The sequence below is a fragment of the Pecten maximus genome, chromosome 18, assembly GCF_902652985.1.
Source record: "Pecten maximus chromosome 18, xPecMax1.1, whole genome shotgun sequence".
Lineage (NCBI taxonomy): Eukaryota > Metazoa > Mollusca > Bivalvia > Pectinida > Pectinidae > Pecten > Pecten maximus.
Window position 1 is genome coordinate 11580520 of NC_047032.1, and position 27800 is coordinate 11608319.

A 27800-nucleotide genomic window follows, 5' to 3' on the forward strand; every position below is an offset into this window, starting at 1 on the left:
TAAAGTTAATGAGTTGATCGCGAAATGTTAACTTTGCTGTGGAACTCCCCAATGATGAAGAAGGAATTTCCAAATTAAAAATTGGTGGAATTGATCAATCTTAGTGTTATATATATATATTCTATGTATGAAAACTTCTTCTCCATATTTGATTCTGGTTCTTGAGTTTTGAAATGCCAGCTCCCGGGAGTCATCTTGAACTTTCCTTTACATGTATAGTTATTAAAGCATCAGTCTTTTTCATTGCTCAGTTTTTAATTGCCTTTGGCTGTCTGAAAGTTGAGCAGGTTCTTGAGCTAATTGGTGCTGATAAGTGATATATGTGTCGGAGTAACTATTCCATTGAGAAGTACTGACTATATATATATGTGTATATAGGATTATGCTTTAGGTTGCAAATTGATAATTTGTGATCACAGCTTCAAATGTGATCAGAAGTTAAAATTTAGCTTAATACAATACAATACAATACAATACAATTCAATTCAATTCAATTCAATTCAATTCAATTCAATTCAATTCAATTCAATCTTGAATTGAATTGAATTGAATTGAATTGAATTGTGGCACTAACTATTAGCTCATCTCTTTGAAGAAAAGGGAGAGCTATAATTATAATGTTGTCATGTGAACCCTGACATCGACGTTGGCGTTGTTCTAATATTTATATTATGGTGCAAGTGTTGAATGGCGTATATATATGATATTTGGTATTAGGGTCCCTGCAGGGTTATACTACTATCCCCTTCTGGATTCAAACTAAAAGATTTTTTTTGTGTGAAAAACCTGCTTTCTGACATATATTTTGGACTTAGGCTTTTTATGCTGACAAAAACTTTATAATTGTGCTAGCTAGGGTACTGATATTTAACGGACTTTGGATTTTCATGTATACCATGAGTAATCTAATTATTTATCCAATATGCAAAACATTACCAATTTATATATTTTAATTATTTATTGACAAACATTTGTGAGACAAACTATATGCTCTTGTTACAGTCATACTACCACATTATGTTTAAATACTGTAATGTGAAAAAGTGTATAATTGCATCAAATGTTAATACAATTGTAGTACTTCAAGGTTAAAAGAATATAAATGTTTAAAACTTTAATATCTTTAGTTGTTTGTAAAATCCATTTAACTGTTAACTGCAATAAAGCATTTGTGAAAATTGATTATAAATGTCAATTAAATTAGTTAAAAACAATTTTCTGCTCTAATATAATTATGCACGGTAGGAAATTTGTTAGGTGTGCATATTGTGAAATTCATGCAGTTCAAGTGAATTTGTCAATAAGATTAGGGTAATTAATAAAGACACCCTATATGACTACTCACCATTCAAATTCACTTGTTTCATTCTAAAATGGTGTTTGAAGTAACTAGAATTACGATAGAAAATGCCATGTAAACTGATACCAAACCTCCTGAATTATTGAATGGGGGTTGCAAAATGAATCATTTCTGAAGTTAGTAAATTAATTAGTAATTTTTTTTCTCTATGACTGGTTTGATAACTTTACGTAAGTGTTTATGAAGTGTGTGTTTTTTTTACAATTTCTGATATATATATTTTCTCACCATTAAACTTATAGATATCTTCAAATACCATGGTAGTAAGAATCTGTCTTCCTAGTTCCCCCTGGGACAAAAATTAGTGCTTAATTTGAGAAAGAAGCTTATTTGCAGAAATTGAGTTTATTCATCTCCACTAATAATAAGTTTCTACAAGCATGGCTTATTTGTGAGTAGGGTTTTGTTTAAATTATGAGTACCCGTAGGGGTTTTATAATGTGAACAGGCTAGGGGTTATATAATTATTTGTTAGTAAATATATATAATTATAACTAGGTTTTTTTTCTGCATGACTGAGTATATATGTAGGGGTTTGTTAAATTTAATTGTGAGTGTACATGTAAGGTTTATTTGTAAGAAGGGTTCAATTTGTGGGTAGGGGTTTATTTGTGAGAAGGGTTTAATTTGTGGGGTAGGGGTATATTTGTGAGAAGGGTTTAATTTGTGGGTAGGGGTTTATTTGTGGGTAGGGGTTTTATTTGTGAGAAGGGTTTAATTTGTGGGTAGGGGTTTATTTGTGAAACGGTTTTATTTGTGAGTAAGGGGGGGGGTTACAGTGTGAGGAGGGGTTCTAATGTAAGTAGGGGTTTATTGTGATTATATAGGGGTAACAAAATAGGGCTTTATTCGTGAGTGCAGCACTAAGGGTTTATCTGACTGAGTAAGAGGTTTGTTTGATTTATTAGGAGGGGTTTATTTGCAGATAGCTACGGTAAATACTTATCAACGTTTCTGTTCTGAAGTGAGTAAAGAGAACAACATGCGATAGCTGTAGAGCTTTTTCATTACAATAATCTGCTTATTCACATTCAATGTGGTGTTTCACCAAAAGAGTTTTTAGGACTGCTGGTTACATTAATTGTGAACATAATCCAGATGTTGCGTTTGGTGTACAAATCACCTTATCTTTACTGCTGTCGATGTTTTATTAGATTATCACGATTAGATATGGCCAGAAACAACATGAACAGGACTTCCCCAGGTGAATTTCATGTTTTAGTTTATCAAATTTTAGTAGGGTGCAGAGAGGAAGCGCTAATGTAAAGTTTTACGTTTAGTTACACATTGTGTTTGGGTTTTATTGTCAGGTAAATTTTTTTGGCTCTGGACATCTTAAAATATTCAGTAATAACATGTGTGTATATATATATACAGTACATGGCTTTGGTGCACCTTGTACACGTGGTGCAGATTTCAACATTTATTGACCTGATATGAGGTATACAGTCCGATTTATTTACAAGTTATATATATAATATCTTGATATTTGTTTCACATCCCTATTACTAATAACCAGAGATGAAAATCTTCATCCAATTGGCTGATTTCAGCCTTTTTGACTATCAGAAAATAGCTTATTATTCCGTCTATAAATGTAACGTTTCCGCAAAAAAAAAAAAAATTCAGCCTTTGTTATGAGCTCGGTATGACTTTGACAATTTGCTGTGGACTTAAAGCTTCAGGTTAATTACTGAAAAGGACAAACTTGATGGTGTCATGATTGGACATCATTATACTATAATAATGATGTTATATGTCACAATATATAAACTAGTATCAAAATGCATAAAACAAATGCATGTGCAAATAGGTTTATGTTGTAAGGGTAAAGTTCAATAAGATTTTAAATAATTAATTAATAATTATAGGCACTTAATTTTAGTGAATTATATATATGTACTCATTACAAATTGGCGAAACATATATAATATGCAGTAGGATTAATGTACCAGGTATATTTTTCAGACTACTGGGGCAGCAAATTAAATGAAATCTATCTCTCAGACTGATATAATAATTATATTAGGTTCTACAAATGGGCTGTGCCTGCATGTAGGGCTTTTAAAGTTCAAGTGTTTAAAATGGAATGTTTTCACGAACAATTATGGAATTTCCAGTTTTTATAAGAATTAAACAAAATAAGAGTTTACTATCAATTGCTGTAGTTTGAGTGTAGAAATTACTCAAATTATAGAAGGGCAATGATCATGTTGAGTTAATTGGTGCAGCCATAAGGTTTCTGAGTGTTGGCAGTTAGAATTAAACGGTCTGATAGACTTCCAAACACTGCTATCTTGTTTTGTTAGATTTCAAATGTGTTGGACCTTAGCTAGGGATTGCTTTGCTATCCAGAACACCAGGCATATCATGATCAGCTACTAACCCACTTAACTAAGGGGTGTGATATAGGGCTGGGTGTTGTCTACAGACTTTTCACTTTTTAAAAGGTACTGAATTCGAATTACAGGAAAGAGAATTTGTTGATCAATAGATGAAGTTCAAATGTTTTTTGTAAAGGCAGTGTAATGAAATTATTATGTATGTCATATGAAAACAACAGGTGGTGCCATGCAATGAATGATATCAAAACAGGTGGTGCCATGTGATGAATGTCATATGAAAACAACAGGTGGTGCCATGAAATGAATCCCATATCAAAACAACATGTGGTGCCATGTGATGAATCCCATATCAAAACAACAGGTGGTGCCATCTACTTAATCCCATATCAAACAACAGGTGGCCATGGTGCCAGTGTGATAAATCCCATATCAAAACAACAGGTGGGACCAGACAATGAATCCCATATCAAAACAACAGGTGGGACCAGACAATGAATCCCATATCAAAACAACAGGTGGTGCCATTTGATGAATCCCATATCAAAACAACAGGTGGTGCCATGAAATGAATCCCATATCAAAACAACAGGTGGTGCCATTTGGTGAATACCATGTCAAAGCAATACATGTTGAATTTAAGCCACACAACATACAGAAAAAACTTTATAAATTATGGTAACATATATATATTACACCAAATACAAGCAATATTTATTGTCATCAAAACAGCCATAAACCTTAAGCTTCTGTAAAAAGAAAAAAAAAAAAATTGCTTTCGTTGGTAAAACAAAACGAAAATTTATCTGTTAATAAAAAAAATATACATCAACACCTTGTTGTTAACACTAGGGTTTCTTAAAGAAAAAACCAAGAATTTATGATTTGAGAGATAAGAAATATTTATATTATTTAAGTTAGACAGCTGAGAGAGGGAAGGTTGGGCTTCATTTCACTATTACAGAATCTCGGAATGTGCCCTAAGGCAGAATTTGCACTTCATCTATTCTCAATACTAAATTTCCCTTTGTGGAAGACTCAAAGTTTTGGTGATTAACAGAACACAGAAAACTACCATCTTCCTAGTGTTTCTGATCTTTTTATTTAAAAAGCATTTAAAGTTTGAATAAACATCTGAAATGCCGGAAACTATTAAACTGTGTTCGGGAGAATCTGCCAACAGACATGTATATTTTGACAGTACTTAGGAAGGATGCATGTTTTCCTTATTTGATATACCTGGCATTTGTTTGACATGCCAGTAGACTCAACATAATTGACTTGTGTTTGGGTTTGGGACCACCAGGATTGGCAAGGAGACCGGCATTACACCGATTATACGAGCAGATGAAAGGGATCACTTATAGACACACATGTGCTTCTGTTTTAGATTGATTGTTGACCAAGCATTATCTTACTTTTTGTGTTGTGTGTTTCTTCCTACAGAAACAGATAAACTTTGACTGTGTAGATTATTTCTACCATAAAGCACCTAGTCCAGGATATTGTCTGTGTAGAGTAAGACAACTTGTCCAGGATATTATCTGTGTAGAGTAAGACACCTTGTCCAGGATATTATCTGTGTAGAGTAAGACACCTTGTCAGGATATTGTCTGTGTAGAGTAAGACACCTTGTCAGGATATTATCTGTGTAGAGTAAGACACCTTGTCAGGATATTATCTGTGTAGAGTAAGACACCTTGTCAGGACAGTATCTGTGTAGAGTAAGACACCTTGTCAGGACACAGTATCTGTGTAGAGTAAGACACCTTGTCAGGATATTATCTGTGTAGAGTAAGACACCTTGTCCAGGATATTATCTGTGTAGAGTAAGACACCTTGTCCAGGATATTATCTGTGTAGAGTAAGACACCTTGTCAGGACAGTATCTGTGTAGAGTAAGACACCTTGTCAGGATATTATCTGTGTAGAGTAAGACACCTTGTCCAGGATATTATCTGTGTAGAGTAAGACACCTTGTCCAGGATATTATCTGTGTAGAGTAAGACACCTTGTCAGGACACAGTATCTGTGTAGAGTAAGACACCTTGTCAGGATATTATCTGTGTAGAGTAAGACACCTTGTCCAGGATATTATCTGTGTAGAGTAAGACACCTTGTCCAGGATATTATCTGTGTAGAGTAAGACACCTTGTCAGGACAGTATCTGTGTAGAGTAAGACACCTTGTCAGGATATTATCTGTGTAGAGTAAGACACATTGTCAGGATATTGTCTGTGTAGAGTAAGACACCTTGTCCAGGATATTATCTGTGTAGAGTAAGACACCTAGTCCAGGATATTGTCTGTGTAGAGTAAGACACCTTGTCAGGACAGTATCTGTAGAGTAAGACACCTTGTCCAGGATATTATCTGTGTAGAGTAAGACACCTTGTCAGGACAGTATCTGTAGAGTAAGACACCTTGTCCAGGATATTATCTGTGTAGAGTAAGACACCAGGTTGTCCAGGATATTGTCTGTGTAGAGTAAGACACCTTGTCCAGGATATTATCTGTGTAGAGTAAGACACCTTGTCAGGATATTATCTGTGTAGAGTAAGACACCTTGTCAGGATATTGTCTGTGTAGAGTAAGACACCTTGTCAGGATATTATCTGTGTAGAGTAAGACACCTTGTCCAGGATATTATCTGGTTAGAGTAAGACACCTTGTCAGGACAGTATCTGTTTAGAGTAAGACACCTTGTCCAGGATATTATCTGTGTAGAGTAAGACACCTTGTCAGGATATTATCTGTGTAGAGTAAGACACCTTGTCAGGATATTATCTGTGTAGAGTAAGACACCTTGTCCAGGATATTATCTGTGTAGAGTAAGACACCTTGTCAGGATATTATCTGTGTAGAGTAAGACACCTTGTCAGGATATTATCTGTGTAGAGTAAGACACCTTGTCCAGGATATTATCTGTGTAGAGTAAGACACCTTGTCAGGATATTATCTGTGTAGAGTAAGACACCTTGTCAGGATATTATCTGTGTAGAGTAAGACACCTTGTCCAGGATATTATCTGTGTAGAGTAAGACACCTTGTCAGGATATTATCTGTGTAGAGTAAGACACCTTGTCAGGATATTATCTGTGTAGAGTAAGACACCTTGTCCAGGACAGTATCTGTGTAGAGTAAGACACCTTGTCCAGGATATTATCTGTGTAGAGTAAGACACCTTGTCCAGGATATTATCTGTGTAGAGTAAGACACCTTGTCAGGATATTATCTGTGTAGAGTAAGACACCTTGTCAGGATATTATCTGTGTAGAGTAAGACACCTTGTCCAGGATATTATCTGTGTAGAGTAAGACACCTTGTCAGGATATTATCTGTGTAGAGTAAGACACCTTGTCAGGATATTATCTGTGTAGAGTAAGACACCTTGTCCTGGATATTATCTGTTTAGAGTAAAATATCAATGGAATATCTAAGGCATCATACCTGTGTGGTATATGTACTATGTAGGACATTTATTTCTTGATGTATATTTATTTTAGACCTAGAAAGGATGTGTGTCAACATAGTTGTTTATGTTAGATTTCTAGTTTGTCTTGAATTACATATATGTCTTGTATCGTTTCCTACAAGTATAATGTAACTGTATACCTATAGTATGAAGGTGATCTATTATGCTTAAATGTGTGACATTTAATACATGAAAAATACTTAAAATTCATGACAATTTTGACTCTCAGGGAGATAAGAAAGACCTGGGACATCAGAACCACTTGTTACAATATTTGTTGTTTGGTAAAAGTAATCCCTATAGCTATTTGATTCCACGTCTCATTTAAACTATAATTACTTTTATACAAACATATCTTTTTACCTGTGATTACCTATCTGCAAATATATATGTCCACATATTATTTACTGTGAATACACATTCCTATCTGTAAATACCTGTGCTTATATAGAAATTACCTGTCCATAGACAGTACTTAAACCATTGAATACCTGCCCATAGACACATCTTCCTGTAATTACCTGCCTATAAACACCACTACCTATAATTACCTGTCCATATACACCACTACCTGTAATTGCCTGCCCATAGACACCTCAATCTATACTTACCTGTCCATATACATCACTACCTGTAATTTCCTATCCAGAGACACATCTACCTGTAATTACATGTCCATAGATACCTCTACCTATAATTACCTACCTATAAACACCACTACCTGTAATTACTTGCCCATAGACACCTCTACCTACAATTGCCTGCCCATAGACACCTTTACCTGTAATTGCCTGCTCATAGACACTTCTACCTGTAATTACATGTCCATAGACACCTCTGTCTATAATTACCTGCCCATAGACACCTCTACCTGTAATTGCCTGCCTTTAGACACCTCTTACTATAATTACCTGCCCATAGACACCTCTACCTATAATTACCTGCCCATCGACACCCGTACCTGTAATTGCCTGCCCATAGACACATCTACCTGTAATTACCTGTCCATAGACACCTCTACCTGTAATTACCTGTCCATAGACACCTCTACCTGTAATTGCCTGCCCATAGACACCTCTACCTGTAATTGCCTTCCCATAGACACCACTACCTGTAAATACCTGCCTATAGACACCTCTACCTGTAATTGCCTGCCCATCGACACCACTACCTGTAATTACCTGTCCATAGACTCCTCTGCCTGTAATTGCCTGCCCATAGACACCTCTACCTGTAATTGCCTGCCCATATATATACACACTCACCTGTAATGACCTACCCATCTATACCTATAATTACCTGCATATAGACACCACAATCTGCAACCTCCTGCCTATAGGCACCCACTACCTGAAAATTACTTGTCTATTGACATATCTACCTCAAATTATACCTGTCTAATATTATGTAATCCATATATATCTACCTGTAACTACATGTTAAGTGTCTGTTTACCTTTTTAGGTCACCTGAGACGAAGTCTCAAGTGACCTATTCTAATCGCCTTTTGTCCGTCGTCGTCCGTCGTGCGTCGTGCGTCGTGCGTCCGTAAACTTTTTACATTTTCGACTTCTTCTCCAAAACCACTTAACAAAATTCAATGAAATTTGGCAGAAAGTTTCTATGGCTGAAGGTCAACCAAAATTGTGAATTATATGGTCCCCAGCCCCCAGGGGCCTGAGGGGTGGGGCCAAAAAGGGTCAAATTGACTAAAACTTCAAAAATCTTCTTCTCTACTCTCAGATATGGTAGAATCAAATACTCTTCATAGATGGAAGGGTCTTAAGGTGCTTTACCAAAATTGTGAATTTCATGACCCTGGGGTCTCACGTTTGCCCCTGGGGAGGGGGTAAACTTTACTATAGTTTATATTGGGAAATCACATTTTTGACTATTATTTGTTGGATTTCTATTGGAATTCATTCTAACTTGTATCACATTATCAGCATAGGATGACAGTTTGATGTTATGTACATGTTGGCCCTGGTTGACCCCCAGGGGCTGGTGGGCGGGGCCAAAAAGGGTCAAATTGACTGAAATTTCAAAAATCTTCTTCTCTACTCTCAGATATGGTAGAATCAAATACTCTTCATAGATGGAAGGGTCTTAAGGTGCTTTACCAAAATTGTGAATTTCATGACCCTGGGGTCTCACGTTTGCCCCTGGGGAGGGGGTAAACTTTACTATAGTTTATATAGGGAAATCACATTTTTGACTATTATTTGTTGGATTTGTATTGGAATTCATTCTAACTTGGTTCAAATTATCAGCATTGGATTACAGTTTGATGTTATGTACATGTTGGCCCTGGTTGACCCCCAGGGGCTGGTGGGCGGGGCCAAAAAGGGTCAAATTGACTGAAATTTCAAAAATCTTTCTCTATACTCTCAGATATGTTAGAATCAAATACTCTGCATAGATGAAGGGGTCTTATGGTGCTTTACCAAAATTGTGAATTTCATGACCCTGGGGTCTCACGTTTGCCCCTGGGGAGGGGGGGTAAACTTTACTATAGTTTATATAGGGAAATCACATTTTTGACTATTATTTGTTGGATTTGTATTGGAATTCATTCTAACTTGTATCAAATTATCAGCATGGGATGACACTTTGATGGTATGTACATGTTGGCCCTGGTTGACCCCCAGGGGCTGGTGGCCGTGGCCAAAAAGGGTCAAATTGACTAAAATTTCAAAAATCTTCTTCCCTACTCTCAGATATGGTAGAATCAAATACTCTTCATAGATGGAAGGGTCTTAAGGTGCTTTACCAAAATTGTGAATTTCATGACCCTGGGGTCTCACGTTTGCCCCTTGGATAGTTTTTTTTTTTTTTTTTTGTATAATCAAGCCAGGGTCGATGTGTCTGAATTTTCCGGGTATTTTATGAGGGATTACTGCCAAGAGCAGAAGATGGCTGACAGAAATCGGTCGCTTTAGAAAACAAATTAGCGACCAGCGTTCCGAAATAACCGGTCGTTAGCCACATTAGACAGGTAGTCGCTATACAGAGGGTCGTTATATAGTAAAATCTCACGGGGAATCTTAAAACCGGTCGTTATAGACAGGCAGTCGTTATATACAGGGGGTCGTTAGAGCAGGTTTGACCGTATATGTTAGAATCAAATACTCTTCATAGACTGACCCCATTAGGACTGATGGGTGGGGCCAAAAAGGGTCAATTTAGTTGGCCGAAATATTTCAAATCTCAGGTGACCGTTAAGGCCCTTTGGGCCTCTTGTTTATACAAAATTTAGATGATATAGCATATATATGTTTATAAGATTCTGTTAAATGCAAGTTTAAAATATCAATTTGATTTACCTGAAGAAATTGATTTCTTTAATAATGAAGGCATTCTTTAAATAATTTTCAGCATGTCATGTGGGTGGGGAAGGGAGCTAACATCAATTGTAATCTACTTATATAGTAAATGAACAAATTGGTGGAACTGTCTTAACATAAATTAGAAACATTTAAGATTGAGATACTGGTTTGTGTCTGTATCATCTATTGGAGTATGCTTTAACCTGGTTATTTGCATGTCTTGTGATTAACACAAGCTGGTTGGATTAAATGACATTTTGCATTCTCATAGGAAATTAAAAGAGAGATTTCTTACAATACTGAGAAAATAAGCCATTTTGATTACACAGGAGAACCTGTTCAACTTTGAAATTAATCCTTTTTTTATTGCAAACTTTTGGTGGACGGAATCCAAGGGCATTAGAAATTGATAAATCCAAGGTCATTAGAAATTGATAAATCCAAGGTCATAGAAAATTTCACAATATATACAGTGCAACTTCCGAAAACCGAACCTTCTAAAAACCGAACACCTCTGAATACCGAACGAATTGACATTGTACGGAATTGGTCCTTCTTTATTATAGTATTAAAAAACTTCCAAATACCGATCCCTCTGAATTCCGAACACCGGACCGATTTTGCGTCCGGTTCCTGTTAAAATATACCAAAAATTACTTCTGAAAACCGGCCTTACCTGAGCGATTATGACACGAGGTCAGGCCAGTCAACCGTGAAACAACAACTGTGACGGGTATTGTGTGAAGCCTTATTGTCTCGGGACCTACGTAGGTGATTGTACAGGTATCCAATATATATCCCAAGGGGGCATTATGACGGATGGCCTAGTGTATAATCAACACGATAATTATGAAACAATGTCACACTTCATTGAAGCGCGTCAGTTCGTTTATCGTCTCAATGCAAGTAGAGCTAGAAGCCTGAGTTTCGCATTTAATTTAAATGAGGCCCAAAGGGGGTTGTTTTCGTAAAAGAAGCCACTGATGTTTTTTTAGACAACAGCGATGTCGGAAATACGACCAGTATCAACTGATCAATTGTAATTGATATTGAAACAAAACATCTTCACACCCTTTAATATTAGTCGATATGTAAAATATTCCGTATTGGACTATCGGCCCCATCCACATGACGGAAGCTTCACCGGATGTAACAAAATGTAGGTCGTGTAGTTGTACATGTGAAAAAAACTGTTTAAAACTATAGTTAAAGTCATTTGCCTTTCTTATATATTCTGCAATATATACATGTACATTGATTAACTTTCATAATATGCATATTATTCAGACAAACCAAATATTGTCTACGTGTGTACGTGCCGGTTTGTAATCGGGTGCATTCTAATAAAAAATCGTCCAACCAATTATATCCGGAATTCGACCGGTCATTTTTCGATCAACTTCTCCAAACCGAACCCTCTGTAAACCGAACAAATAGTCATGTCCCATGCATGTTCGGTTTATAGAGGTTCCACTGTATATACACAATACATCCAAAACACTTGTTTTTGAAGTAATTAAACAATATCTAATTTAAACAGTAAACATGATTATATATAGTACACTGAGAATGTTTATAGTTAATATATTGGGGATGTTTACACAATACTGCACGCTTATTGAGGATGTTTACACAATACTGCATGCTTATTGAGGATGTTTACACAATACTGCACGCTTATTGGGGATGTTTACACAATACTGCATGCTTATTGAGGATGTTTACACAATACTGCACGCTTATTGGGGATGTTTACACAATACTGCATGCTTATTGAGGATGTTTACACAATACTAAACACTTATTGAGGATGTTTACACAATACTAAACACTTATTGAGGAAGTTTATGCATTATTGAACACTATTGAGAATGTTTACACAATACTGAACACTTATTGAGAATGTTTACACAATACTTAAAACACTTATTGAGGATGTTTACACAATACTAAACACTTATTGAGGATGTTTACACAATACTGAACACTTATTGAGGATGTTTACACAATACTGAACACTTATTGAAGATGTTTACATAGTAAACACTTATTGAGGATGTTTACACAATACTGATGCATGAACACTTATTGAGGATTTTTATACAATACTAAACACTTATTGAGGATGTTTACACAATACTGAGCACTTATTGAGGATGTTTATACAATACTAAACATTTATTGAGGATGTTTACACAATACTAAACCCTTATTGAGGATGTTTACACAATACTGAGCACTTATTGAGGATGTTTACACAATACTAAACATTTATTGAGGATGTTTACACAATACTGAACACTTATTGAAGATGTTTACATAGTAAACACTTATTGAGGATGTTTACACAATACTAAACACTTATTGAGGATGTTTACACAATACTGGACATTTATTGAGGATGTTTACACAATACTGAACACTTATTGAGGATGTTTACACAATACTGAAGACTTATTGAGGATGTTTACACAATACTGAGCACTTATTGAGGATGTTTACACAATACTGAACATTTATTAAGGATGTTTAAACAATACTGAACATTTATTGAGGATGTTTACAGAATACTGAAGACTTATTGAGGATGTTTACACAATACTGAACATTTATTGAGGATGTTTACAGAATACTGAAGACTTATTGAGGATGTTTACACAATACTGAACACTTATTGAGGATGTTTATACAATACTGAACACTTATTGAGGATGTTTACACAATACTGAACACTTATTGAGGATGTTTACACAATACTAAACATTTATTGAGGATGTTTACACAATACTGAACATTTATTGAGGATGTTTATACAATACTGAACACTTATTGAGGATGTTTACACAATACTGAACACTTATTGAGGATGTTTACACAATACTGAACACTTATTGAGGATGTTTACACAATACTGAACATTTATTGAGGATGTTTACACAATACTCACATGAACACTTATTGAGGATGTTTACACAATACTGAACACTTATTGAGGATGTTTTCACAATACTGAACACTTATTGAGTATGTTTACACAATACTAAACACTTATTGAGGATGTTTACACAATACTAAACACTTATTGAGGATGTTTACACAATACTAAACACTTATTGAGGAAGTTTACACAATACTAAACACTTATTGAGTATGTTTACACAATACTAAACACTTATTGAGGATGTTTACACAATACTGAACACTTATTGAGGATGTTTACATAGTAAACACTTATTGAGGATGTTTACACAATACTTAAAACACTTATTGAGGATGTTTACACAATACTAAATACTTATTGAGGATGTTTACACAATACTAAACACTTATTGAGTATGTTTACACAATACTAAACACTTATTGAGGAAGTTTACACAATACTGAACACTTATTGAGGATGTTTACACAATACTAAACCCTTATTGAGGATGTTTACACAATACTTAACACTTATTGAGTATGTTTACACAATACTAAACCCTTATTGAGGATGTTTACACAATACTAAACACTTATTGAGGAAGTTTACACAATACTGATCACTTATTGATGATGTTTACATAGTAAACACTTATTGAGGATGTTTACACAATACTGAACACTTATTGAAATATTTACACTGCGCTGATTCATCATGCATGTCAGTGGCAGTATTAAACGTTAACTAATGAACTGTTTGGAATTGTATGTGATGTGTTCTAGATAAACATATGTCTTCCAGGTGTACTAGGCCTATAAACAAATATAATTTTACACAAAATCAATAAAATTTGCTATTCATGCATTCAGCCTCACTTAATTAAGATATAAAATGGATCGATAAAAGGGCGCTAATTATACAAGCTTGCAGGGATTCACGATCACCGTAGCCTGTGCATCAAGTTGCTTGTCTACAGGTAGACAGAGTTTACAGCTCTCAGGGCACTAAGTCATCGCTCCTTGCCCTTTCAGCATAGAAGAGTTCCAAATTATTCTGCATTTTTCTGACTTGAGTGGCGCATGCTCACCCAGATATTTCGAGCTTTCTGTAAGAAAATGTATAATAACAGGTTCCCTTAAATTCTTACAGTAAGCTTCCGGACACGGCATGGTAATATGTAGGTTCCTATATATCTGATCATTACAATTGACACTAATTAACAAGTCAGCCCTTATCTTACTGACTGATACCTGTCCAGATAGTTGTAATATCAATATAATCATATATCAAATACTAACAATATTACTGAAAATGGTTTCAATATTGATCCCTAATTGGCATGGTCCAATAGTTGTCTTTATATGATTGTAAAGAGGGTATACGTATATTACTTTTGATAATAATTTCACTGAACTGCTCTAAATAGATGGACTTATATATTTACCAGGTATGCAGGGCTCTAGTTATTGCTGGATAAAAGATCTTTTCTCATATCTGCTTCACAGGGTGAACTAGTACTCTGGTTGCTAGGGATGGGATAAAAATTGTTCTCACATGGGGTAGGGAAGACAGCAGGCATGCATTATATATATATGATGCTACCTCAAGAGTGTTAACATTGTCATATATTATGTAGCATAACTACCGTGCAAATTGATACTGTCATCAATTTTCCCATTTCAACATATTTTATTGTCAACACATACAAGTATAAAACAAGGTTGTTTTTTTTTTACCTAGAATATTATGTAGATTTGGTGTTGGCAGAAGGGATTAATTTGGACAACAGGCTCTGCCTATATTAGTCTATTTTGATATCTCATGAGACATTGTAATAGATACAATGTAATTGCATAATGAAAAGTTTTTGGAACACCTTACAATTTGTTACTTTTTAAAGCATATGGGAAAAATAATCGAACAAAAATGGGCTAGCACCGCGGACATGGATGTTGCAACTTTTCGATTGTATGATTAGGGTATATATATATGTATGCATAATGGGTGACCAGCGCTTGAAAAGCCTTATATGCTTGTCAGCCAGACTGTCCGCTGCATAGAGCTAGACCATGTATCTATTAGTACATATATATGATGGGCCACATCAAATTGTCTAATTGTAAACAATGACTGCGCCATGGTATAGAAAGTAGGTCACCCATATACAGTGTAATAGCCACAAACAGTCAAATTAAGACATTTAGTTTCTTCTCACTGTCCTTGTCCAGGTCCTGCTCTGGTCAATAAAACAGCGGATTTGTCTTCCAATCAACTTGTTGGGCCCAAATTGAATTATTCAAGCTTAACAACACCTTTGTGATACACTTCTAATAAGACATTCACACATCCCTGTTGTCCTTGTTCTCACACCTCTGTTCCTATTTTAATACATAATGTAAGTATTGATGAGCTTGGGGAAACAACTGGTGTCAGAAGTGATATGAACTATACATCTCTCAAAGACTTCTTTCTGTCATTCTTCTGTGAATATTTCATTGTAAGGAACGTCTACATAGGCACACACACACCTAGGACAATTCACCCAAATGCTGAATGTTTTTGTTCTGCTCATCAGTGAAAAAGGAGTACTACATATACTTCAAATTCCCTATAACTTCGATTCTCATACTTTGATTTTCAAAATATTGACGTCTTTGGTTTGTGCACGGTTGTGTGTAGGTTATGTTTGAACATGATCATGAGCGGGATGTACCCTTACATCTTTAATGAGCTATATCTGTATCCAGCAATCCCTCAATTCTGAGTCACTGATCATGAACCCCCATACCTTGGAACATGTCTGTAGATTTTTATCAAAGTTACTTTATGGTTGTATAAACGTGGTATGTTATTATCTTTTTATCAAAATTAGTGCATATTTAATGAATTTACATCAGTTTGACTGCCTAATGTTACGTTTTGATTGGCTGATGGTTTCCTTTGACATTTTTTTTCCTTTTGAATTATATTTTGTCTATACATTATTTATCCTTCACCAAGCCCCTGGGGATTGAAGCAGCACAACTTTACCTCTGACGCAAAGGTATAACACTTTGTTACGCTTTGGCAATTACAGGACAATGAATAGCGGTTGTTTTTTGACAACTCTCTGAACCATAAAGATATGGGTTTAATGATGCTGCAGACTGATACTGTTAGTTCCATGTGTAATCAATGAGATTAATTCCCATAATTTGTCCGTTCCTTCACTTGTATGACGATGGTTATAGTTATTCCTTACTGTCTTTATATAGTCGATGGCAGTTTGCTGTATCATCGTCAGACAGTCTGCACCCATCGTAAAAAAGTTTTGATAATATCTCCCCAATACAGTTTCACAGACAATTACTAAATTTTGCTTGTGATGTTGAAAATAATAATGTTAACATTGTACATGACACTGTCCCTGTGAAATTAAATAGGGTGGATGGCTGGCTCTATAGTAACAGTACTAGTGGCACTCGCCTTTCCCCTGTATAATTAGTGATCACAGATCTTGGAAAGGTTTGTGGTCATCCGACCGACGGGCGACCACATAGGTTTTTCTCCGGGTATTCTGGTTTGATTTACCCCTGTTGCACTTCCATTAGGGTCAATAATGAGAATTGATTTTCCCTAATATAAGTCAATATGACTTTGCAGTTTTTGTAAAATAAATTAATATAAGTTTAATTTGAATTAGTAAGGTTTTACAGGAATTCAAAGAGCAATTATGATCATATAATGCTTTTTCATCTTTGCATGGTCAAAATATTTTTTCCCTGGAGCAAATATAGATTTTACCAGTTTAGATCCGCAGACAATGACAAGCAGGTGTGGTGGAATTTAGTACTCAAACATTGACTGTGATAATAAGGTGGGGATAAATCTGGGTTATATATGTACCCTGTGTTATGTGAGAATTTGGGTTTTGATTTAAATTGGCATATATATAAAGACAGGATTTTCCTTAAGTACAAATGAATAGGTGTATAATACAAGGATTTCAGGGACATATACTTCAGCAACAATATTTGTGAAATCTCCAAAGTTTACTCTAGTTTTCCTTGATAATGTGAATTGTACCCTAGCTAGCTAGTATTATTTATAAACAAATATACATAAGTTGTGGTATGTAGGTCTTTATTTTTTTTCTTGTGCCCATTCACATGTACATCGAATATCACGTGTGTGTTGTCAACCACAGATGTGTTATATGCACAAACTAAAATTTGCTTAAAGGAAAAATGTCCCCTGATAATTTTCTTTTTAGACATTCCTAACAAAAAAATGTCTTTCCTTAATGTAAAAAGGGGCCTTTTATATCAATTTTGTAGATTAATGTGGATATATAGTACATATATATACACATACATTATATTTTATGAAGCGTTTCCTGAACAGGCGACATGCATCCCCTCTCAGATATTGTAAAATCATTTCCTATGTTGGTTTTACCCCTAGCTAGACGTCGACATGTACAGGTAGTTACGCCTGACTGATGAACCCTTAAGTTGACAGAGTGCAAGTTTAAATACCAGACTAAAGCCATTCAAATATATACAGGTTTAGGGTAGGTCATATTATCCCATATTAACATCATCATTGGACCTTAAAATGTTTTTTTTTTTAGGTTATTTAACATTCTGACAACAACCAGCTAAGTAAAAGGCCATTTTGGAGAAATACCACAGATCATGCAAATTGGCCTGTTTATTTTTCAAATAAGATGCATATCTTTATTTTTAAAATATATATCTGTATCATCTAATGGTATAATATTCCATAGACATGTATCCTATCTTGTCTTTGTAAATTAAAGTATGTCTCTTCCAACTGTCCTTTGGGTTGTGTCTTTATTTAGCCCCAATATTACTTTTGTAATTTAACCCTATTGAAAGGGGCCGCAGTGGCCGAGTGGTTAAGGTGTACTGACACTTTATCACTAGCCCTCAACCTCTGGGTTGCGAGTTCGAAACCTACGTGAGGCAGTTGCCAGGTACTGACCGTAGGCCGGTGGTTTTTCTCCGGGTACTCCGGCTTTCTTCCACCTCAAAAACCTGGCACGTCCTTAAATGACCCTGGCTGTTAATAGGACGTTAAACAAAAACAAACAAACAAACAAACAAGCAAACCCTATTGAAAATCATGAATAATCAGATCAAAGAGTCATTGTAGCTATTAAAATATTCAGATGAAACCATTCTTAAACCAGACATTAAAAACTGTCATTGGCACCAAAGAGCCATTATTTTCTTCATTTTACAACGGTGATTATTCTTTGCAAAAGAAAATTGATTGGCATATGAATTCTGATTTTTTTTGTAAATATGACTTATTGAATTGATTTAATATCCAATTCAAGGTCTGAAACAATTGTCTCATATGAAATGCATGCTTCATATAAATCATGTTCTCTCGTGATGAATAAAGTGTTCCAAACAAACACTTCCTTCATAAATCACAAAATACACACCAGCATGAGTTTCTCAGGTAGGACTAGCTACAACTAAGGTCTGAAAGTCAACACTATTGTAAATACATCATAGATACAATTTTTTTTTTTTGTGTAACTTATACGCATGGTATATAATGTAACAACATGTCTGTAGATTATGGCATAGGAAATATATATTGTATAATCTGACTTACAGATTTCATGCATAACTTCTTCATACAGAATTCCTTATTAGGGGCCGCGGTGGCCGAGTGGTTAAGGTGTACCGACACTTTAACACTAGCCCTCCACCACTGGGTTGCGAGTTCGACACCTATATGTGGGGCGCAGTTGCCAGGTACTGACCGTAGGCCGGTGGTTTTTCTCCGGGTACTCCGGCTTTCCTCCACCTCCAAACTTAGCACATCCTTAAATGACCCTGGCTGTTAATAGGACGTTAAACAAAATAAACCAAACCAAATCCATATTCACCACATTTTTGTTTCTATAAACTTATATTCAGATTATTCAAATGACTGATATATATATATATTCATCAATTCATCGTTTAACAATTGTATCCATATACATACAGTTTAAAATCTCTAATTAATTTATACACATTTGATAAGTTGCGACGTCGACAGATAAATTGATATTCACGACAGTATTCCAAGACAATCTGTTCAACAAAGAAAAATTACATTTTCATGAAAGGAGGTGGTGCATAGGAGGGCTAAATCGGCCCATGGCGATTTTTTTTCCCGGAAACATATTTTTGTCAAAAGCATAATATCCCCGATTATGTGGGAGGAATTAATTTCCATTCCTCAATGTATATATATTCTTTTTTTGGTGATTTCATTATTTCACCATCTAACTGCATAAGAAGCTAATGTTTTGACCACTAATTATTATAGAACACATTTTTATTTCCTATTTGTGAAACAAATTCACCCCATTTGTTTTAAGGTTTAATTTTGTATATGAATCATCACGCTCCGTGACACTAAAATTAAATTTCAGCCTAATTTGATGTCTTCTTTGTGAAAATCATTGTTTTTAACTTTTCATTTAAAGTCTAATACCACAAAGTTATTAATGGAGTACTATCAAAATTTCCGGTTAGAAATAATCTATGGATATTCATAAACATTAATGAAACAAATTTATTTGGTGAATTACTGGATATGCCAAGATTTTATTATGTTAAATGCATACACCCCCAATTTTGGACAACATATCAAAGTACCGAAAGTACTGAAAAATAGAGGCAAATGCTAAAAATCCAACAAAAATAACAATGCAACCAGACTTTACTGCTTGTGTCAGACAGGGTGCTCCTTTTTAACCCTTGGATTTTTAATACAATTTACTTCATGACCTTTCTTTGTAAGCAAAAATCTTTTGTTATCCAGTAATTTTTGATGATTTTTTTTGGTTGTGTATCAAGATTAATATGCAAACATGTTTTTTAAAAACAAAATTTGATAGTACTCCAACGATTATTACATTTTATCTACTTAACAAATAAAAGAAAATTTCAAGAAGCTGAAATTACACTTTCTATTTTACAAATTCATACTAAACACACATGTTTTATAAAATATAACATCACATGAGACTATCAATGCAATATGAAATTTATCAAGTACTTTTGTACGAGAAATATACTGAATTTAAAAGGGAGGGTACACATTTTTTACAGAAATCATGTTAGGTGGCGCTGCGTATACAGCATTTGCCAATTTTCGTTTTAGTGTCTAAAATGACATGTATTTGGTAAAAGTCTATCATAATATATATATCATGCATAAAATAATATTGGGCCATGGGCCGCCATGCACCACCTCCTTTGTAACAAATGTACCAATAAGAAAGAATTTTTGTTCCAGTATTTTGAACCAATGCAATCAAGCTCAAAGTTGATCATTATTTCATTTTCCTAGAAATAGTATATATTACAATAGAAATCTTTCAACTTTAATTAGCTCTTATTAATTATTACACATTGTATGTTAATCCTTTAAAACTTAAAATGTACCAATTAATGAGTTTGATCCTGGTTGGCTTAGTTCACTCAAGGTCATGCAGGTCAATCACTGTTGACGTACACAGTATACAAATTTTTATAAATTTTCCAAAATTATTTTGTTGGAAGTTATGAATTGAACTTCACTCAGGGGTTATATTAATTTACCGACGTAGTTCCTGTTTCAGCATTTTGAACTGAAGGTCAACTCGACCACCATGTTACTGTAAATAGAAAAATCTTTAATTACTTTAGCTTTTAGTTTGTTTTTTTGTTGAATTTTCATAAAAGTTTTCATGAAAGTTCATACAGAGGTTATTTACAAACCACAAAAAATAATTCCTTCTCAGCATTTTCACATAACTGACATCACATCTCAAGCACTTTCATTTGTAAGAGGATTTCCAGGAAACTTAATTTTACTTGTCAGCTGGGCCATACGTTTAAGAGACGTTGTGTCTAGTTTCAACCCAAAATTAATTTAACGAAAGGAATACAAAAAGTATCAATTTGATTAGTGAGAAAATTGAAGATGAAAAGTTCTGGCCTTTTAAATTCAGTAAAGGTATCCTCAATACATTGATGGGTTGCTGTGTTGCAAGATATCAATTTAAAATGGATTAATTTTATTGATCATGCTTGAAAACTAACCACATTATGGCAAGAAAAAAGGTTGATTAATTGTAAAATAAAACAAATGTGTGAACATTGTATTGAATGAAAGAAAATATTAGACGGAGACTGAGAGGGTGTTATCCATATGTCTATCCGTCCCCATCCCAAATCAATGTCAACCCGGCCCTCATCAGATTGGATTCATATTTACACCATGGCATCATAACGTCAAGTTCTACACCTGATTGCAATCTGGGTCCATGCCAATTGTTCAAAAAGTGATTAGCTTAATCACTTGATTAGTGAAAATCTCATTTCTCCTTTACTTCAAAATCTGTGTGTTATATTCCTTAAAATAGGCAGCTGGAAGAGACTGGTGAGTGCTATAGTTTCATAAACTTTTGTCAAATTAGTTTTGCCAGAAACGAATTAATCAGGATTTTAAAATTGTTGTTAAACTGTGATTTAACAACTTTTGGTCAACATGGCCCTGGTGGTTATTGGTCAAGGTTCAAGGGTCAGCTGATAAAGTTGACCTTTTTCCCCTTCTGCATGGGACATATTAACTGTTTCAGAGGTTCTGACCGTTTACCAATTGACATGATAATTAAATGATTTAGTTTTTGATCTAGTTGTTACAAAATTTCAATCAGTGTAATTGAAAACAACTGTTTGTTTAATCTTGAATTGTACTGTTTGTTACAAGAAACCTGTCTCAGAAATATTTACGACAGATTTTTTAATAAGATAATTTTAATTGATTGATTTTTTGTTTTGTTTGATTTCAGGTAAGTGATCAGTGGATCCCGCAGTACTGTGGTATATAGTGTTAATGATTGTACAGCTAGAGGAGAGGACATCACACAACTGACTCGTGTCAGGAGATTAATGGTGAAACCCACGCGCTAGTCGCCACACCAGTGCTGCATCTTCACGGCCATCCCTGCGCGCGGTGTCCATGAAAAAAATTACGAACATGGAGGTGCGCACAGCTGGTATGGTGACAACAATTGCAGCCCATGGCATCTCCATTTGATGTGGTGAGGTCTCCTAAAACAGTACACACTTTGCACTTGAACAAAGTTACTGTCGTCACTCTGGGTTCTGATATGCGCAAAGTAATATAAGACAACCTTATATTAGCAGTATTAGTACATTAAGGTCTCCTATATACAGTGTCACAATAATACTGTGGGCATGCATATGCACACCACAGATTTGGTGGCACACATGCATGAAGATCTCTGTACGGAGTCCTTGGGGACGTCACTGCGTCTCTACCACACTTTTATAGCATGTCTACGGTGCTTATACTGGTTTTTTTTTTTATTGTCTGTCAAATTTGATAGGACCCTTGTCAGACCGGCCATGCCAGCCATAACATTTTGTTTTTCTGGAATTCTCCTCATCCTACCTTTTTCACTGATCTCTTTGAAACTTAGAATGCATTATTCAAATAAATCGGGATATGTAGCTGTGTTTTCAAGGAAAGAATTTTGGTTTAAGCAATTTTTATAAAAAAAATAGCCCTTTGTTTGTTTCAGTATATGACTTTTGTCTGGAGAATTCCTACATGTTCCAACTGATTTCCTTGAAACCTGGCTATATATATACTTGTGTTTTCCATAGAGACATTTTGATTTGACTATTTTTGTGGAAATTATTGCCCCTTGATTAATTGTTTATCAGGGTTTTTTGTCCAAAGATCTACTACATTTTTTACCGATTTAAATCTTTGAAAACTGATTTGGCTTGATAACTAATATAATCATATTGTTTCCCTGATTGGCAGTTTGGGACAGTTTGATGATTAATTATATTAGTGGGCTGTGTTTTTCCTGGCCATTTTGGGAAATTGCCAATTAACTGACAGAAATTGGGAATTCACAAAAGTATAAAATAAGGAAGAAAATGGAGCTCACACATTGCTGAATGGTAGTATGTTTTAAGTTTGTAAATCGATTTTAATTAATAGTTTAATCAATTTTAATTAATATAAATATAGTTTATGCTTGGAAACATTTTTTCATGAATATGGTTTATATGTACATGTATAATTTGCCTATCTATAGTCCCTGAATCTGTAGCCTCCGTCTAGATCTGTCTTCAGAAGATGTGTTGACAACCATCGATGTGTGCTATGTCTGGACAAATATAACATGTTGAAAGATTTGGCCAAATCATATCAGTTGACTTGAGAAAGGAGTCTGCTGGCTTTGTGTTATGTCCAGCATCGATAGACCAAGTGTCTGCAACAGGAGAAAGTTTTATTTTATAAAACAAGAAAGGTTTATGGCAGACATTGAAGTCTAGTTTTGTATGAGTCTGGCTCAGGCCTAGAATTTATTAGTACATCTGAATATTGCTAAATTATATAGGGGATTTTAAATTGAGTGGCTGTGTCATATGGAATTTAATCATTTTCAGTGATTCAAGCCTTTTGGCGAGTGGGTATCAGATTATTTGATGAGTTTTATATGGCATATAGCCACTAGTGTAAGATTCAATTGATCATATAATTCCTATTTCTTAGAAAACAAGTGAAAACTCACAGATTTTTTCCTTTGTATGAGAGTCAAACTTGGCCGCGGTTGCCGAGTGGTTAAGGTGTCCCGACACTTTAACACTAGCCCTCCACCACTGGGTTGCGAGTTCGAAACCTACGTGGGGCAGTTGCCAGGTAGGCCGGTGGTTTTTCTCCGGGTACTCTGGCTTTCCTCCACCTCCAAAACCTGGCACATCCTTAAATGACCCTGGCTGTTAATAGGACGTTAAACAGAAACAAACCAAACAAACCAACTTGGACTCTGACAGTATGTTATCTAGACAAGCATATCACAAAAGTGTTTTTGTCTTTCGATATTTATGACGTCATATATGGTAGAGCAGGCCACATGACACATATTTTTGTTAGATTTAACTCTGAAGTATCATCAGGTTGACTTTCGTTGCGAGGGAATTTTAGTAATTTAAAAATACTTATATCTAGACGTTTTAACTTGAGTACCATTTTGAGACGTTTGGTTGGCATGGAGAATGTTGTACGTACAGCATAATTGGTGGCCTTTAGAGGATATTGAATTCCTTGGAGAATCTGAATTTTTAGAAATAATTCTTGGAGTTTATGAACAAATTTATTGTGAGTTGAAATGGCTAGATAAATCACATTTTAGTAGATTTTTTTTTTCAGTATAAAAATCGTACAGTAATGAATCATGATTTTGTTATGTAACACCATAAGTGGATAATGTGGTTCCCAATGGTGAAGATTTTCAATCTATATTATAAGGTTAATTTATAGTTACCTGTGTAACCATACATATACCCACAAAGGCTTCATGATGACCAAGAGGTGCACGCAGACTTAGTGTCTGATCTGTGATTGAAAATTATTTTTCACCATTTTACATATACAAAATGCATATAAGGTTCCAAATAGTGCAACGCTCTCAAAAATGTTAGCATGAAATTAACTTTCTTTCCACGTTTGAACCCCTGAAGGCTTTGATCTAGGCCGTTATCTGATCAGTAGAAGTGCTAGTTAATGGAATTTTTTTGCAGATGTTATTAAAAAAAATCTTTATGCTGCTAATCAAACTCGTTCTACTTCCGTGTTGTCCATCATCTGTCTGTAAACAATGCTTGTTATTGCTATTTCCTAAGCAGTCTAGTACTGAAAGGATGTTTCTTGAAACTTCCCATTTAGGTTCCCCTTGGTCCCTAGTTGTGCCCATTTAATTTTGAGTCTGATTAGGAAAAAAAAATGGCTGACAGGCAGCCATCTTGGATGTTGACAGTTAAAGTTTGTTATATGCTGTTTTCAAATGAAGGTTGTTCTTGTTATCAAATTAAATGATAAATATGAAAAGAGGAAAGACGGAAACAGAATAGAAACGATCAGTTTTTCATATTATTATTAAATACCATTTAATGATGGGCATCACAACCCCTCTTGGATCTTTATTCACACTTTCATTTTTATAATGTATATCAAAACACCATGTAACCACTTTGCAAATATTCTTGTGAAGTTTTGCCATGCAAATTAATTCACTGTATATTAATTAGTCCTCATTTGCTTTTCCATTGAACAAAATATTGCTCCCAATTAGGCCTAATGGCCGTGTTTCATTTTACATGGATGTAATGAAGACTTGATACATAAATCGGACAGGGTTTAACGTGCCCGTAACAGCAATGTTGTTGTGAATGTACGTGACGAGCTGACTTCTCTTAGCGAAGGTGTTTATGTCACCTCGTCCCGAATTTGATGTACGGCTGTTCGTGACCACAATCGGCATAGTCTACACTTGGTCAAGCTCGTATTAGGACATATTTTACGCACCCATACCTGCAGATCGTAGACTACACCTGCCATTGTCAGCAATTTAGATATTGAGTATATAGAACATTATATATTCGGTCATCTTTCACAATGATATCATCTTCATCAAAATCCAGAGGATATATTATAATTGTAAACGCAGCCACTGACATTTTGAGGATGGGCATGTTTATATAGATTAGTCCCCTACTGGTTCACCGGATGGACTTGAGTTTACTCCCCATCCATCCTTTCTTTCGATCTGTCTGTAAGTCAGATCTGTCCACACAGTTTTCTGCACTTTTCTCAGCCATGCTTCAAGATGATATATGTCAGTGAAAGTTGGTATGTAACTTCAGTATGACTATATATAGCTACAGATCAAGTTCGAGTTTCAGGGTTTTTGGGCCAAGGCCAAGGTCAAGGTCACTGTTACTGTCTATTTTTAGCAGGAGCTGGTAGGGGACATGTATTGCTTTAACAATACCATGAGCATGGTTGTTGAGATAGATGTCCAGTGTCTTATTCAAGGTGTAAGTTTAAGTAATAAATTTGTTGAAACTTCAATTAACTTCTTTTAAAAAGCCAGACACCTGATGATGGTTCACATGCAAGTGGAAATTTCATCTCTTCTAAGATGGCAGACATTTGATGATTGACGAAATTTTTCTCTTAAACAATCTTGTAAACATCTAATTCATTACTTTGGTAATTTGCATACCCCCAACTTCAAACTTTATTTCAGTTTAAAAAAAAATGCAAATTACAAAAAAATGTACATGGTATTTCTATTGTTTCTGTAAATTAAATGATGACCAAGCTGTACATTGTACACTCTTGGCATTTTATGCTGTTGAAATATTGCCCTTGCTCCATATTCTACATGAATACAAATGTTACTAATGAATGTCAGTGGCCCTTCCGCAGCTGTACAGTAGTTCTGTTAAATTGTCTTATCATGCAATTTATTCATAACAGACTTTGATGATGGAAAAACTTGTTTGCTATAAATGTGAATCACCATTTTATCAAACGGATTTCCCTGTATCTTTTATTTGAATATATTGAACTGTTAGATTAATATCTTCCTCTAGATCAGTTTTATGCCAAGTTTTGTGCAGCAGTTGAATATTTATGCATAACTTGATAGAGGTATGAATATTCCTGTTCGTGTACTCTGATATGTCCTGTTCGTATGACATCATTTGCATGTCTCCGATATTATAATACAGGATTTCTGCATGGAGTTTTATATCAGGCACAGAAGCCATGTAATTGCTCCTGTTCTCATATTTGATAATGGAATTCTTATAAGATTTCAGAAACACATAGGAGGTTTTTGTCCAAAATTAAGTTCTTTTTCAGTTGATGATGAAATCATATCAGCATGGCAAAACATATACTTCAGCAGCTAAAATGTATCCTGGCAATGGCCCACGTAGTTTGGTAACCCATGTAACATAACATCAAGATCTGGCAGGGTTTCAATGATGTCACTAAACATCTATCAACAGTTCCTTTGTCTATCAACATGCAGTTTCTATGATGTCACTAAACATCTATATATCAACATGCAGTTTCTATGATGTCACTAAACATCTATATATCAACATGCTGTTTCTATGATACCAAACATCTGTAAACAGATTCTACATGTATGACACCAAACATCTGTACACAGTTTCTATGACACCAAACACTTGTAAACAGTTTCTATGATGTCACTAAACATCTGTACACAGTTTCTATGACACCAAACACTTGTAAACAGTTTATATGACACCAAACATCTGTACACAGTTTCTATGACACCAAACATCTGTAAACAGTTTCTATGACACCAAACATCTGTAAACATGCAGTTTCTATGACACCAAACACTTGTAAACAGTTTCTATGACACCAAACACTTGTAAACAGTTTCTATGACACCAAACACTTGTAAACAGTTTCTATGACACCAAACATCTGTAAACATGCAGTTTCTATGAC

General features: G+C 35.0%; 1 protein-coding gene and 1 long non-coding RNA gene across 2 annotated transcripts in view; one reads left to right on the forward strand and one right to left on the reverse strand.

Moving 5' to 3' along the window:
- The window catches only part of LOC117317139 (exostosin-1a-like), a 107360-nt gene that overhangs the window by 20815 nt on the left and 58745 nt on the right, over positions 1–27800 (forward strand).
- On the reverse strand, positions 7740–27545 carry LOC117317141. The gene is made up of 3 exons (XR_004530107.1): positions 27534–27545; positions 8520–8522; positions 7740–8061 (listed from the first exon to the last, which is right to left on the reverse strand). It is a non-coding gene; the product is annotated as an uncharacterized LOC117317141 (long non-coding RNA).